The sequence below is a fragment of the Orycteropus afer genome, unplaced genomic scaffold, assembly GCF_000298275.1.
Source record: "Orycteropus afer afer isolate SDZICR_OR568_19922 unplaced genomic scaffold, OryAfe1.0 scaffold00038, whole genome shotgun sequence".
NCBI classification, from domain to species: domain Eukaryota; kingdom Metazoa; phylum Chordata; class Mammalia; order Tubulidentata; family Orycteropodidae; genus Orycteropus; species Orycteropus afer.
This window is the reverse complement of record NW_006921625.1, coordinates 3,206,764-3,223,020: the sequence shown is the minus strand read 5'-3', so window position 1 is coordinate 3,223,020 and position 16,257 is coordinate 3,206,764. Positions and strand designations below refer to the sequence as shown.

The 16,257-nt window shown below is 51.0% G+C and overlaps 1 protein-coding gene across 1 annotated transcript in view; it reads right to left on the bottom strand.

The window, feature by feature from the left end:
- The window catches only part of EBF3 (EBF transcription factor 3), a 145,612-nt gene that overhangs the window by 10,704 nt on the left and 118,651 nt on the right, over window positions 1-16,257 (bottom strand). The window lies entirely within an intron of this gene.

Genomic DNA, 16,257 nt, shown 5'->3' with positions numbered 1-16,257 from the left:
AGATCGGGTCGGGTTAATTACTCTGATTCATCCATTACTGGTTTATTGCACGCTTACATACAAACACGGAAATCCCCTTCCCAGCCGCCACCCTCCCACGCGCAGGACCCCGACCTGACCGTCTTAGGGCATGCCGTTCTCCCCTTGTCTGCACATAAAAGCACTGATTATTTCTGATTTACAATTAGACTGGGAGAAAGTCAAAGGGTGACTCAAGATATTATAAAAATGACCACACCGTCACCAAGTCACAGGTCTGGGCCACACATATATATGGTGGTAGTCACCATTGTCCAGTGACGGCTGCATGCACAGTGCCTTTCCTTCTGGGAAACGGGCAGCGATGACATCTGCCCAGCTACTGCTAGCTTTGGATTGATCCCTGTGGTCCTTTTTTGTCTAGCATGTTGCCTGAGCACAAACCAGGCAGGCGGGGCACTTACTCCTGCAGAGCTTTCCTAACACGGGAATAGCTGGTCACAGACTGATGGGGAACACCGCCTTTCCACAGCCGCAATCCAGCAGCCTCATGAAATTGCCGGCCACAAATAGTAATTAATCTTTTTATCCCTCAAATTGTAATTTTGACTATGAACTGTGCGCGGCCATCAATCAGCGGCCCACGCACTGTGTACAGTGCATGAATCACGGCCAGGTCTCCGACCGACGGCACACACTGTGTTTAACAAGCTTTATAAGGAGTCAACGGGCTTTATTATGGTTCTGCCTGACTCCAACCAAAACCGGGCCCGGAGGCCGAGGCCGTGCGCAAAGATGAAAACACTTATTGGAGTACGTTATTTCTTGATGTAGATAGAGTTTTCAGGGGGCCACTCCACGGTCCAGGGTGTGACATAAATCAGGGTCTTTCTGAGTCTAATAAGACCTGCTGCCTACTCATTACTCAGCCCGCAACTTGGGCCGTCACTCATTAGTCAGCACGCAACTTGATGATCAACACGGGCCAACGCAGCAGGTCTGCAGCGTGCAGGGGTGCACGGAGGGCTGGCCCACTCAGAGCAGGGACAGAGCTCTTCAAAATAACTGGAGGCCACCACCCTCGAGTGAGTGGGCTGTTTGTGTAAACACGACCGCAAGCTTCATGAGCAGAGCAAGGGGCCTCTCACGTGCACTCAATAACGTGGTCCAAAGTTGAGCGTCACAATGTGAGTTGACATGCTATCATGCATCCCGGAGACAAAGGCCCACACAGGGATGTGAAATAAGACATTTTCTTGTTAATAAAGTATTGATTTTACATGGCATGGCTTTGGCTGGATTTTGCCCTCTTTTTTTCTTTGCAAATAGTAAAGCTTTTCAAAAGGCCCTGGCGTGTGTGACATGGCAAAATTCCTAACGCCCTGTGATGTAAATTCTATATGTGTAAAACCACTTCATAATCAGACCATTAATCATCAGACGCTGTCAGCGTTGACTTGGGGGACAATTTGTCATGTCTCTGCCTGGGCCTGTGCAAGGGTGTCAGGCGCCAGCGTGGGGTGGGCTTTGGGGCACTGGCCGCCCTGCCAGCCCCTCCAAGAGACTCTGTCCCAAAAAGCAGGAGATACAGGGTTATGTGTCTCGATGGGGGAACAAAAAAAGGTGGCCCACTGTGCCATTTCTAACACGTCAAGGTTTCTCCTCCCCGCCAGCTAATCACCATTCCTGTGTGACTTAATGAATCTGCCCTGATGAAAGGTGATCAGAAAAGATAGATGGCGGCCACTATTGATTCCATGCAAATGTGCCTGACAGGTGAAAGCGCCGCTAATGCAGGCTTTCAGGGCCTTTATGATCCTAATAACCATACACTCTTGTTCTGCAGGAGACAGTCGCCAGCGGTTCACATGGATTGATAGTGGCCTTCTCGGACCACCACCGTGTGGAGCTGCATCAACGGGAGGGCACCCTTCACCCCTCGCTCCAGCCCCAAAGCATCTCCACTGTGAGCATAAAGGCAAGTAAGCCAGCGCTCCGTTTACAGCGCCTTGGCCTCTGCGCGGTCTTGTGGCGCCATGGGGCCCCGCCTCGCCGATGCATGCCCTGGGGAAGGGGGGCCGGCCTGCTGCTCCACTTTTCAACCCCACCCAGGATCTTTACTTCTGGAAGCCAATGCATTTCCACATAGGGACGGGAAAGCATGGTGCCCGTCTTTACTCACAGGAGAAGGGGTCTTCCGTACTCCTGGTGATTGGGGTGGGGTCACCCTCTCTGCCTCTACCCTCTGGAGCCATTGCATGAGCAGAGCCAGCATGGTGGCCCTGTGGGGTCCCAGCCCGTTCCACGGCCACCTGCCCTTTCCTAGTGCCACCTGGACTGGGCCAGCCCAAACCCCTCCTAGCGCCAAATGGAGCTGAGCCCAGCACCCCGGAGCTCGGCTGCCCGAGGAGTCTCAGGGCCTCCAGTGGCCCGGCCTCCGGCAGGAGGAGAACCCGTAGGCTCCCAGCACACAGCTACACAGCTAATAAATCCTCAGCGTGTCGAGTTTACAAGCCGAGAGCTAGCCGAGCCAGGGCAGAGCGTGGCCCATCCAGGCCCCGAGCCCCGGGCCGGGCAATCAATAGCACTTTCCTGTTTTAGAACTGGGTAATTATGAGGGGGAGAGATTGCCTGACCTTTCACCTGCACTACATTACTTTGCTGATATTAAGATAAATTGCCTGATTTTGGGTAAACATATGCTGCAATTCAAACTGTCAGCACTGGTTTGCTCAGGGATAATTTGTATTGATCTCCCAGCTTCTTCCCAATTTTGCTTACTGACCTCGTGGATAATTAGAGAGGGAGCCGCGGCAAGCAGGAGTCAGGGATGAAGAAGAAAATATGAACGGGAATAAAGCAGATTCGCTCTATGTTAATATTTGCCGGTCCCCCTCCCGCCCGCACAGCTGTCAGCATCAGGAGAACCATAAATTAATGTACTTTGGTTCCAGAGCCATTTATTCCCAAGAATTATTTCGAAGTGTGCTTAGTCTCTGAACATGTGTCACTGGGTTCAATTAATTCAAACTCTGCCTTAAACACAACAAAAACAAAGGTTATTTTCTGCTGAAGGGGGAGAGAAAAAAAAAATTAATTTTTCAAAACGTATTTCTAAGCTTCCGACGCCCTACATGGATTTCCACGTTGCTTCGTCCGACTCCAAGTTTTATAATAAATCCTCACAAAAGTAATTAGTGCCCATGATTTGCTCTGAATTCAAATTTCGCTCAGATGGGCCGCCGCCATGTATAAAAGAGATGAATGTATGTGCAAAATTATATCGTTTCAGATATGTCAGATTACAAGGCTGTTGTATCAAAAGTCATAAAACAAACCTCCCCTGTGAAATATCTCTTTATTAACCGCGCCATAAGATATTAACATTCCTCATTTAGTGGAGGGCCTTTTATCTGTTTCAAATACATTATTCGTCCTTTTAGAGATAAACTGTATTAATATCCATTTGAGTCGACGACTGCGGCCTAATGCATAGTAATTTTTGTTGGAGAGCTTTTATTTTAGAATAAGAAAATTACACAGCAATAAAGCGGAGTGAGTCAGAGGCGAGAAGCGCCAGGAATCCCATTCCATGCCAAATGAGGCAAGCAATCAGGAGGCCGGCGGAGAGGCCAGACACCCGGCTACCCCACGCAGGCCAGCATCCAGCGCGGGTCACACAAATCGGGCCTGACGCCGGACGCAGGCTCAGGGATTCCTACAAGCCCGATCGCCTGCAGCCCGAGCAAGATCCCTATTTGAATAGAGTTGAGCGTAGTGGAGTTAATCTTGTTACTTTACACGCATTAAAGTCGTAACAGAAGAAGCATTCTAAATATTTCAGTCATGCCGGTGTACTGGGGGATTAATCATACTGCAATTGATAAAATTTTAACGGCCTGTGATGTCACTTCAAGTTGGGACTGTCGGAGCTAATGTGGCAGTGGAGAGTGGTGGCAGCCTCCCCGCTGCAGCTGAGGCCAGAAAGCCCCGACCTGCCTGCCACAATTAGAAACGTACCAACGGGCAGGCGGCGGCCAGGGTCTCTTTCTTGTGACACGCATAGTTTTAATTTTCATCTTGAGGGCTTCACCTCCTTTGTCAGCCAGCCCTGCCCTAAGGTCTCTGTTCATCTCTGAGACCCCAACATGTATATAATTATTTTATTGGACTTGAATAGCAAGGCCATTAATGTATACGCCTGATTGGATTAAGGGAGGGGCCTCTTCAGTACCCTTGGCTGGAGCATAGAGAAGAAAATGCATGTGTTCCGAGCGGGAAGCACCTCTGTCTGCTGGGTGCCAGCACGTGGTTTGGAGCAGGAGCCACTAGCCGTCCTGGAAGGAGAGCAAGCAACCCCTGGCTGAGGACCAGCTCCTGCACGGAGCACGCTCCGAGTGCTCACCGAGCAGTTAGGAAGCAGTGGCTGCACACCCGGGTGCGGGGCCGGGCAACCCGCCCCAGGGGCCCCGGCAGCAGCACAGGGCCCTGGCTGCTGTTGTTTGGGGCGGCCTCCCAGGGGCGCTCCCGGCCCCCTCAGGCCTGGGGCTCCCTGCCTGTGTGCACTGACTGGGGCTGCAGCTGCCAGGAGGGGCCTCACCCTCCTGTTGGCCATGCCAGGGACACCTGGAGGACAGCCCAGCGCCAGCCAGCACTGTGCGTCTGTAAGTACTGCCGGAGTAATTGCTGTCACAGTCCCAGTCCCCAAACATGTCACTCAGCCCACAGGAGCTGCCTTCAGCGCCGCTCCATGGCTGGGGCCAGAGCCCAGAGTGCAGAGCAAGGTACTGGAAGTTTTCGGGTTAGCATGCCTTTCCCTTCTGCCTGGCAAACCTGCCTGCACTAATAAAAACAGGAAGACATTCATCTGCTCATTCCAGCTGCTGCTTGCGGCTCTCAAATGGGCTCCAGTTTCATTTCAGTAATGATCATCTTCCTGTAACTTCCCAATGCTGCATCGGTCATAATGCAGTCATTTTCCAGCTACAAACAGATCCCCGTAATGAGGCCGCTTTTCACATTAGCAACGTAACTACCTAACAAGAACAGCTGCAGCCCCTTGTCTGAGGGACAAGAACGCGCTTTGGCGGAAGCCGTGGGGCTTGTTCAATAAGGTGCAATGTCTTTTTGCTCACAGGGATACCCAGACCCTGCCCCAACAGACTAGGAGCCTTCAGTGTGCCTGACTGAACACAGGTTGTAATGTGTAAAAATTAAATAAAGTAAAATTAAATTGCTCAATACAAAGACATTCCTCTAGAGGGTGTTAGTGACAGAGTGCTATTTGCTGACAAGTAGTTTACACATTAACCAGCTGAATCCAAGGGGGACAAATGCCAATAGCAATTATATCACCTTGAGGTTATTAAATGTCCCACTGATAAGTAACTAGGTGAACTTGACCAGGTGATAAAGACTGCTGTGTGCCGGTGATCGCGCGGTGAAGGATGCTCAGCTGTCCCGCTGTTCCTGCAGATAGCTTCTCTTTCAAAGACGACTGTATAAAAAGTTGCATTAAAAACGTGCAGCCGCTGAAGACAAAATTGATATTTTGCTCCCCCCTGAGGTCCTCGTCCCCGCCCGCACCCCTTCATCATTCCGCCTCAGGAACATTACGAGATGTGTGCAAATGCCTGTTTTCCCTCCTTTTTTAGGCCTGAAAATGATGCTAAGTTCTCCACTTTATCATCCACTGTCTCCTCCAAGTGCATTTCATGTATAAGAAATTCAGATGCTTGGGAAATTAAAATTTCAAAGATCTGCTGCAAAAAAAATCAATGTGGCGAGATCAATGCTCATAGAAATTTCATGAACTTTGAACTGATCCGGGCATGATGATGAGAGGCGGTTGGATTTCAGGCGGCTGACGGCTCCTCGCGCGACCAGCCGCCTGCGAGGCCGGGACAAGGCTGCCTTTCACAGGGGCCTCTGCTCTCATATTTTGTCCAACAAAAAATTAATTTTTAGTCTATTTTGGTAACAAGCAAAAATAGAAAGAAAAAAATAATCTGCTTTGCAACCCAATGTGTAACACCCCCCTGCCTCTTAAGAGCACATTAACGCGGCCGCAAAATGAAATCGGTTCCCCTTGCAGCCGATTGCAGGTGCAAATTAATATTGTAAAATGAAGATCAATACATGGACAGGGCCAAATCAATAGTGGCTAAATTATTGCTGCATTTTCCTCCTCATTCAAGATGAGTTGTGTTTTCCTCTCCAAGTCAATACTTTGCAGCTTTTCTCATTAATTTCTCAATAAATTTGGCAATGAATTTCAATCACAGGACTCGGCAGGGTGAGCGGGCGCTGTGGCGCGTCTGGGGGACACAAAGGCCGGGGCGGCCCTGGACCTCCTTCTCCAGTGGTGTGGGGGCCGCCAGGAGGCCCCAGCCCAGCCCAGGCCAGCAAGCACGGGGAGACAGGGCACCCTTCCGCCACACTGACAGGCCCACCCTAGCTTTGCCTTCATAAAAGTGACTGAAATTTCTGCGTCCTAGCTGCTCCCCGCCTGGACCCCCGACGCCGGCAAGGGTAGCTGAAACACGCCTAGGGTCAGCCGCCCAGGGTCAGCCACCAGGCGCACGGGGTAACAAGGACACCAGCGTTCCCTCCAACCCACTCCCCGCAGGGCATTTTCCACAATGGAGTCTTCCCAAGGATGGAGAAGTGCCACACTTGACGTCTAATCGGAAGTCGGGAGACTCCGCGTTTGTATGGAATTCGGCGGGTTTTCACGCAGCCAGCCCAGCCAGGCCTCTTGCGCTGGGACCGGCCCCATTCAGCACCACCTGGCAGCGGATGGTGGCATTGTGGTATGACATCAAAGGCAGAAAAGGGGACAGACAGCTCAGCTTCCTTGTTACCAAAATAACCCCCTTGCTGACAACTACTGGACTGCATTCAAACATTTCTGTTTACATACCTCAAAGAATACACTGCATGGCGGCTTCCATAGTCACATGCAAGCTGCGTCCCAAGCCTGCCTGCAGCTAGGAAACCGAGGGCCCATGGCGAACCAGACCCGCTCGCCCCTGGGAACAAGGACCTAGAGGCAGGCTCTCCCCAAACTGGTGGTTCCGAGGCTGGGAAATGGCCCCAGGCATCCTATGACCCTCAGACCCCCTCACAGAGCAATCTTGACCACTTTGACCTCTACTCTACGTCTGGAAGAACACTGTCCACCAGCCAAAGGAGCCGCTGGTGAATAAACATCACTGTCAATGTCACACACAAGGACCAGGCACTGTCTGCTGCTGTCAACCCTCCGAGAGATCGCTGGGGGTGGGGGAGTTAAAAGCCAAGCAGGAAATAGTATGCTCTGTGGAGAACCATCCCAGGCAATGGATTTACACACTTTAAAGCAGCGTAAAATCTCCCTACAGAGGTAAATGCAACAGGAGGTCATCTGAACCCACTGCCAAGGCTGGGGAAAAAAGAGCGAGCCCACCCCAGCCCGGCTCCCAGAGCTGGTGGGAGCTCGTCCCATGACCCACCTACCTGCCTATGTGGGGATCTGCTCTCCTCTGTGCAGACACCCCTGCCTCCCTCAGCGCCTGCCCTACTCCAGAGCAGTGGGTGCTCAGAAGTGACTTGAAATCCACAGGACAACTTAGAGGAGCTCACAGCACTTCTGATCTACGGGTCCAAAAGGGAACTCCTACATCCACGCACAAGCTCACAGCAGCACGACCCACAACCGCCAACACGTGGGAACAGCCCAAGGGTTCAGCAATGGATACACACAGTGTGGTCTACCCAGACGGACGGGTATTACTGAGCCATCAGGAAGCATCGAGTCGTGATGCATTCCTTTACCTGGATGAACTTGAAAACACGATGCTGAGGGGAAGAAGCCAGACACCAAAGGCCACCCACTACATAGTTTTGTTTCCACAACACATCCAGCATAACCAAACAAATAGAGACAGAAGACAGACTAAAACCGACCAGGAACTGGGACAACCAGACGGAACACCGAGTGCTGGCATGTTGTGCAGAACAGAACCAAGGATGCAGAACGGAAACAAGGTGTTGAACCAGTTGTGCAGAAAGTGTTGGGCGGACGAGAACCTAAACCGCTGTGTGAACTTCACCAGAAACACAGTCAAATACGGTCAAATTTTTCTTAAAAAAAAGCTGCCAGGAGATGGGTGGGTGAGGGGAGATGAGAATGAGTGGTAATAGGTGTGATGTTTCTGGAATTAGACAGGAAAATGGTTGCACAACTTTGCAAATACTGAAAACACAACTGTATGCTTTGAAAGGGTGTATGTTAAGGTATGTTAATACATCTGAATTTTAAAAGAACTTCAAGTGAATACAGTTCTGCGTTGTCAGTGAAGGCAAACATGGGTATACGTGTGGATAGATGGGTGGACAGGCTGAACTCTTAGGTATGTCTATGAAGTGAGGAGGGTACCTAAGACCCTGTATAGGGTTGGCAGACAATGGTCCTATAAGTGTATTTGTATGATCTGAATTCCCAGGTGTATAGTAGAACTACAGGGGATAAGGTTGTAGTCACTTCTTGGCCCCCCAGAGGGACTAAGTAGTTGGACCTGTGGGCTTGGGACCATAGTCACAGGGGACATCAAGCTCAATTGGCATAACATACTCCACAAAACATTGTTCCATCTCTTCCTTTGGTGAGTAGTGACTGGGGTCTTAAAAGCTTGCAAGAAGCCATCTAGATGCAATGATGGGTCTCTCCTCATCCAGAGCAAAGAAGAATGAAGAAAACCAAAGATTCATGGAAACAATTAGTCCTAGCGACTGATACAACATGCAATCTGCAGCCTATATGACTATGAGACCACAAAAACTAGATGGTCCCCGGCTACCACTGTCAACTACTAGGAGGGGATCTATGTAGGAGATCCTGGATAGAGAGGGAGAACAATGTGGAACGAAACTCAAAATCACTTGGAGAAAAAAAAAAGGAGGACCAGGTTTGCTGGTCTGATAGAGCCTGATGGAACCACTGAGACTATGGCCCCTAGCTGCCCTTCAGGTCTGCAATTGAACCGACACCTGTGGCTTCCAGCCAAACAAAAGACAGGCATAGGAGGTGAACATTTACCTGAGGTAGATACACTCCTTGGAGAGAACAATCATTGAGAAAGAAGGGCTGCGTATGCACAAGGAGATAGCTCAGGGGGTAGGAGTGCATGGAGGGATGGATACAGGGAAGCGGTAACTATCAGGAGGAAGTGGGAGAGGAGCTGTTGCATTATGGGAAATTGTAGTCAATGTCATGAGACAAAGTATGTGAACTGCTGTATGGAAAGTGAATTTGCTCTGTAAACTTTTACCCAAATCACATTAAAAAAAAAAACAAAAAAACTTCAAGTGAACATAATGTACCTAATGTGAATCAGGATCTATGTACCAGCTACACTTATCCTGATGGAAATACTTTTCACTATTTGAATGCTTGTTGGCAATAAAGATTCTTCCAGCACTTTTACGAAGAGCGAAGGCTCCCGCTGGAGGGATTGGCCATGTGGATGAACAAGAACCCAACTGGGGGGCCCGCTCAGGAGTGTAACTCAGTTTCCCAATGTGATTGACCTGTCAACCTCCACGAAGTCATTTTTTAACCTCCTGGTTTACAGGGCTGAATGAAGAAAAAGGGGATGTTCTATGGCAGACCCTTCAAGGTCATCACCAAGGTTAATTTAAAGACTGACATCCCCACAAGCACAACTACCAGAACAGCAAACCTTGGATTCTGTCCCTGAGTGGTGCAGACAGTTAACACCCCAGGATGTTAACTGAACTGGGGGGTCAGGTGCACCCAGACAGGCACCCAGGAAGGCCTGGCAATCCACTTCTGAAGAATCCGCCACAGAGCAGAGCCAGGGCCACTGACACACACGGGGCAGCCACGAGTTCAAAGTCAACTTGATGACAACTCCAACAAACCAAACTCACTGCCATCGAGTCATTTTCCCATTGGATTTCAGAGGCTATAAAGTCAATCACCTCTTCCTTCCACAGAGTGGCTAGTGGGTTTGAACCGCCAACCTTCCAGTTAGCAGTCAAATGCCTCATCCACTACAACACCAGAGCTCTTTTGATGACAACTGGTTACTGGCAAAAACAGCCCTGTTTGCACATATCCCCCCATTCCCACTGAGTCAATTCTAACTCGCAGCACCCCTAGAGGGCAGAGTGGAACTGCCCCACAGGGTCTCCAAGGCTGTCAATCTTCACAGAAGCAAAGCCCAAAGCAAACACAATGCCCTAGAGTCAATTCCGACCCTTAGCGCCCCTAGAGGACAGAGTGGAACTGCACCACAGGATTTCCAAGGCTATCAGTCTTCACAGAAGCAGACTCCCTCATCTTTCTCCCATGGAGCAGCTGGTGGGTTCGAACCACAGACCTTTCAGTTAGCAGATGAGCATTTAACCTCTGCGCCATCAGGGCTCCTGTTTTCACAAAAGGAGCTCCCCCATCCCAGCTGTCTTGTGACAGACGAGAAGGATGGCATGTCCGTATCTGACCTCCCCTCCCAGCCTCTGTCCTGCTCAGATCCATCACCTGGCAGTCCCAAGCTGCTCCCTGCAAGCTCTCCAAGCTCCCTCTGCCTGACAACCATTGCACCACTGCCAAGCACCCTGGGGTGCAGGATGCCCAGCTCCAAACGGCTCCCCAGGGGCTCTTGCTCCTGCCAGTCCCACGGTGCCTCATCTGGTCCTCTTCCCACAGCATGATCACTCCACTCATTCCATTTCTATACCCTGCCCTGTTCCACGAGACGTGGAGCCAGCTGGATGTAATGGCTTCCAGTGTCAGACCCTTTGCTGAGAGCTATCAGATTCCAGGACGGTGGCGTTCCTCCTCTGACTAGGACCCACAGCTGGATAGACAAGGACGTCACCCCCCCCGTCACTCCCAGGACGGCGCATTGCCCGCAGCACCCAGCTGCAGGTTGTCCCAGGCATGCGTGAGGAAAATCCTCAACAGGACGAGACAGCTTCGCCACCTCGCCCTCAGATGCCAGCGCTTGTCTTGAACACATTCCCATTGGCTGATTTTTCTGAACAGGGCAAGGAGGGAAGCGAAGTGAGTGGGTGGTCACACACTGTCCTAGTGAACAAGAAGGATCTGCACGCGGAGGTGGATGCAGGGCCAGGCACATGGCAGATGGCCACCAACATGGTGCCATCACAAGCCCAGGCCGAGGCCAAGGCCGTCCTTGGAGCTCAGGTGAAACGGCAGCACGCACATGCCGTGCAGCAGGGAGCTCAGTAGGCTGGAGCCCCGACACCTCAGAGGGTCTAGTGGTGACACGTTCATCTCCTTCATGGTGTTAAAGCCCAGCTAACTTCTGAGCAAGGACCATTTTCACCAATGACAAGTACACAAGGTACATTTGCTGTCTTTAGTTTGGGACACACCATGGCCTGACACCGAGGGGGCATCCGTGACCCCCTCCCTCAGCATGAAGGTCATTTGTGACATCCCCCCAGCATGAAGGTCATCTATGACATGCCCCCAGTATGAAGGTCATCTATGACCCCTCCTTCGGCATGAAGGTCGTCTGTGACATCCCCCCAGCATGAAGGTCATCTATGACATGCCCCCAGTATGAAGGTCATCTGTGACCCCTCCTTTGGCATGAAGGTCATCTATGACATCCCCCCAGCATGAAGGTCATCTATGACATGCCCCCAGCATGAAGGTCATCTATGACCCCATCTCCAGCATGAAGGTCATCTGTGACCCCCCCTTCAGCATGAAGGTCATCTATGACCTTTCCTTCCAGCATGAAGGACATCTATGATCCCCCCCTACACACAGCATGAAGTTCATCTATGACATTCATATCTCATGACATGAAGGACCTATGACCCCTTCCTTCAGCATGAAGGTCATCTATGACCACCCCCAGCATGAAGGTCATCTGTGACCACCTCCAGCATGAAGGTCCTTGCACTGTGAAAATGCCAAGGAACTTCAGTCTACAGTTGGAAGTCTGTTCACAGGCCCAGTGCCAACAATCCTCGAAGGTCACATGAGGTGTTTCCATACAAAAACGTGCTGATTAGGAAAAACATTGAACTAATTGGTCTTTAAAAGAAAAGAAACATGAGCGTGTGCCCTGGCTTGAGTGCAGTTTCAGGGGATAGCAATGAGAGTGGCCCTGAGCCCCAGCCACCATTCTGGGGCTGAGACAAGTGGGACCTCAGTGACAAAGGGCTGGGAGGGAGGTTCTGGGCCAGAACTTTCTCCTGGGAAAAAGAGAGTGGAGAGAAGGAGAAAGAATACAACAGAGCCCCCTAAACCCAACTACCTGGACCTCCTGACCGTGTGCTTCCTTGGGGGCCATCAGACGCCTGGAGTGGGGAAGGGTCCAGGATCCGAGAGTGGAGGGGAGGTGTGCCAGTACCACTTAGTCAGGTAACAGCATTTCCCGTATGTGGGTGATGAAGAGAGGTGTGTGTCATATGAGCAGGGAAAGGTGGTACTTCAAAGGGGCAGGCACACATGCCCCAGTGGTGCTGTACCTTTAATAGGTCTCCCTTGGAAGGTGATGTACACCAAGCCACTGGGTCTGCAGTGGTCTGCTGTCTCAATGGGAACTTCTGTATCTAAAATTTAACAGGCTCCGTAATGAGTCTTATAGCGCACACGTGATACGTGTCCTCGGTTCCCTGTGGTATGGAGTGACTCCATATGCTCCTTATGTGCCATCTACACTCCTGCTTCTCGAGAGCAGCCCACAGCCACGCCCCTGATCAGCAGCCTCCCACCTTGTTGCTTTGTTTCATTCAAACAGGTTCTCAGAGAAAGTTAGAGGCTACTCATCCTGCACCCCCTAAACTGGTAAGCAAGGCTGCACGCCACTTCTGAAAGACCCCAGCCTGCAACAGCTCCATCTTTCTCAACACCGGCTCTAGGCCATTCTGGAGACAGGCAAACTGTGGGGACAGTGAGATCAGGGCCGGCCAGGGCTTCCAGGGCATTGGGGAGGACGGGCAGGCAGGGTGCAAGGATTGTGTATGACACTGTCACAGGGGAGACGTGGCAGGGTACAGCTGTCAAAACCCTCAGGATGGCACAACACATGAAGTGAGCCCCACAGAAGCTGCTGTGGACGCGAGTTGATAATGCAGTATCAATGCCAGGTGTCAGCTATAACAAATGTATCACTGGAAGCGAGATGCTACAATAACTATAAGGTCTGCAGGGGAGGGTGTGACAAGAAGCCCCATGCTTTCTGTATAATTCTTCTGCAAACCTAAACTGCCCTAAAAAACAAATCTATTAATTGTTTTTAAAGGCCCAGCTGAGTCAAATTACAACAATGTTTATAACTATGTAGGACACAGTATGTGCTCTCAATTTTTCTCACGCTATCCTGTTGTACTCACGTGTATGGGCAGCTCCAAAACCTGTCACAGATGAAGGTATAGGGAGACAGTGGCCACACCGCCCAGCCCACTCACTCCATGCCAGGGAGAGATGCTGTCACTACCATTTCCAACATTGCCCTGTGAGCACTCGGTCGTGTGTCCAGCCAAATGGGTCTGGTGGGAGAAGGCCTGGCCCAGGTGGCTTCTGTGAGCCTGTTGGGCTGGTGTCACTCCTCTGTGACCACAGCGAGGCCTAGCTGAGTTCCTCTGGCCTTGTGAGAGGCCTGCCCTTACGTGCACGCTGCAGACACACCCACCCCACCTTTCCCCACCGGCGTTCTCGCCGCAGAAGTTTGGGTCTCACACTCTGATCCTGGGGTGTAGCCTGCACTTTCTGATCACATGTACCTTGTTGTGCTTTTAAACAGTCAGCTCATAGTTGACACCTTTATGGCCTAAACACAGGCAGATACAGGTGTCTATCTGTGTGTACATACTGATGTACAATGCAACGTTTGCCATCTTAACCATTTTTAAGTGTTCTGATTCAACCATCACCACTGAGCTATTTCTGGATATTTTACACAACACAAAACAGACAGAAACTCAGCCACCCTTAAGCAACAGCTCCCCTTTCCCCGCTCCTGCTGCGCTGGGAACCTCTAAGCTACTTTGGTCTCTCCACCCTTGCCTGTCCTAAACACCTCATCTAAGAGCGATCCCACAGTATGCGTCCTTTCACGTCTGGCCCCTTTCACTCAGCCCCGTGTGGTCAAGACCCCCTCCATGTTGTCCACTTCTCTTATGGCTGAGTAATATTCCATTGTATGGCTGGACCACATTTTACTTATCTTTTCACCTGTTGACAGACACCTGGGTTGCCTTGTTAGTCCACTTTAACAGCCCCCCAAGTTCCCCGTTACCTTCCTGTCCCCTTCAAGTTATTTTCAGGTTGTGACCTGGCATCACCGCCAATCAGAAACTCAAGAAAAAAAAAAAAAAAATCCCAAAGGGGATGCATTTGTATCCCTCTGATTGTCCACCTCCCTGCAGCCTCTGGCAAGGTGGGAAGTGGGACATGGGACCCCACCGGTGCTGGAGCTAAGCAGAAAGAGGCCAGAGTGGCCACCAGTGCCCACCCATGAGGGTTATTAAGTGAAACTCAGAAGACCCTTTTGTCCTTTTGGAAAGACGGATGGCCGTCTCCTCACAGCTCTGTTTTGTCAGGCCTGGTGCTATGGAGTCGATGTTTCCACCTGAACATGGAAACTTTGTGATTTATCAACCTGGCCCTCGTCCTGGGTTCTCGTGGCCCCGAGAACACAGCCATTCGGGATGTGGGGGGCAGACTTTGGTCACCGCCACTTGGAGAAAAAATAAAGCCCTCTCTGATGACAGACAAATGTGTCTCGTTAGCAACAGCCCAAAAGCGCTTGACTTGTACTAATAACAAAAAGGCCATGCTGGTCACCACGGGTCCAAAGACGAAGCACCCTGTCACCAGCCTGGTCGGGAAATTAGCAAATAATGTCCTTTTCCTTGATGAATGGGTGACAGGTCCTTCTCACCAATCATTTTTAACATTTTGATGCATGTCTGTGATCCCACTGGAGGCACAGAAAAGTTTACTGGTCCTCAATTTTCAGATGATGAATGGAACGCTCTAAGTGTGCGATTCTGTATGAGGCATAGTTCATTTTAAGCAATTCCAGTAAATGGGTGTCACTGATGAGGACAAATTGTCTGCAATAGCGCAAACGGTGTGTCTCATTCTGCCGACCTCCTCTGAGACAGGAAAGCGCAGGACAGCAACGACCCGGCCCTCGAGGTGCCACTCTGTAAAAAGCCACCTGACCGGTGTTGCACCTCGACCCAACACTTAGCTGCCAGATTAACCGATCGTTATTTGGCTTAAAGTTGCCCCGCAGTGGGGAGCAGGCAAACGCGAGCACCCTCTTTTCCCTGGGGCTCATGCCAAGGGCACAAAGGGTCCTGCATCGATCCTGCCCACGGCCCGTCGGTGTCCACTCCCGGGTGAAGGGGCAGACACAGGCATCCGCACCATCCAGGTCCATGGGGCAGAATCAGGGACCAGGGAGATTTCGCCTCCCTTCCTCTGGCCACATCACCAAGAAACGCCACTCGCTAGTCAGAAAAGGAGTCGCTCAGTTCCAAGGAGGGAAATCCTTCATGAGCCGTGCTGACACAGCGGCAGCCGCAGTGACGGACCAAACATGCCAACCATCATGAAGACGCAACAATCTGCTCTGCTCCCCGCAAGGTCGCCATGAGTTGGACAGGTTCAGTGCAGCTGACCACACCCAGTAACCCTTCAACAAACGACAAGAGCCAAACAAACGGGTTGATTGGCTAGAGGAGAAGTGAGGTTGTCCAAGAAACCAGCATCTGAAGACGCAGCCCAAGTCTCATGCTGGGCACACCTAGACTTGGCAGCTCAGGCCCAGAGCCGTTCTTCTGGGGAACTGACTTGAGCTAAAAGTAAAAGAGGATAGATGGGGACAATGGTGAGGCACACACTTCCAGGGACAGGCCTGAACTGTGAACTGGGCCCATGGAAACCAGCACGGCCACAGGAGGGCCAGAGGGCAGAGGAGGTAGACCGTCCACAGACAAGTGCCAGGCCAGGATGGGCAGGGGGAGTGGACCATCCACAGCTGAGTGCCAGGCCAGGACAGGCAGGCAGGGGTGCCCAAGAACACCAGGCTGGACTGGTCAAAAGTGTCCCCCAAACCTCAGGGACCACGATTAAAGTGATTGAAAGTTTATCATGGAAATAATCAGGTGGTTTATATTTAAGGACGGCATTAGCACTGAGTTTAGCATAATAAAAATAGTATGATTTGTGGGAGGCAATTAAGAACCATTTGCTCTGTAGATACAAGTAATTTGTTTGAG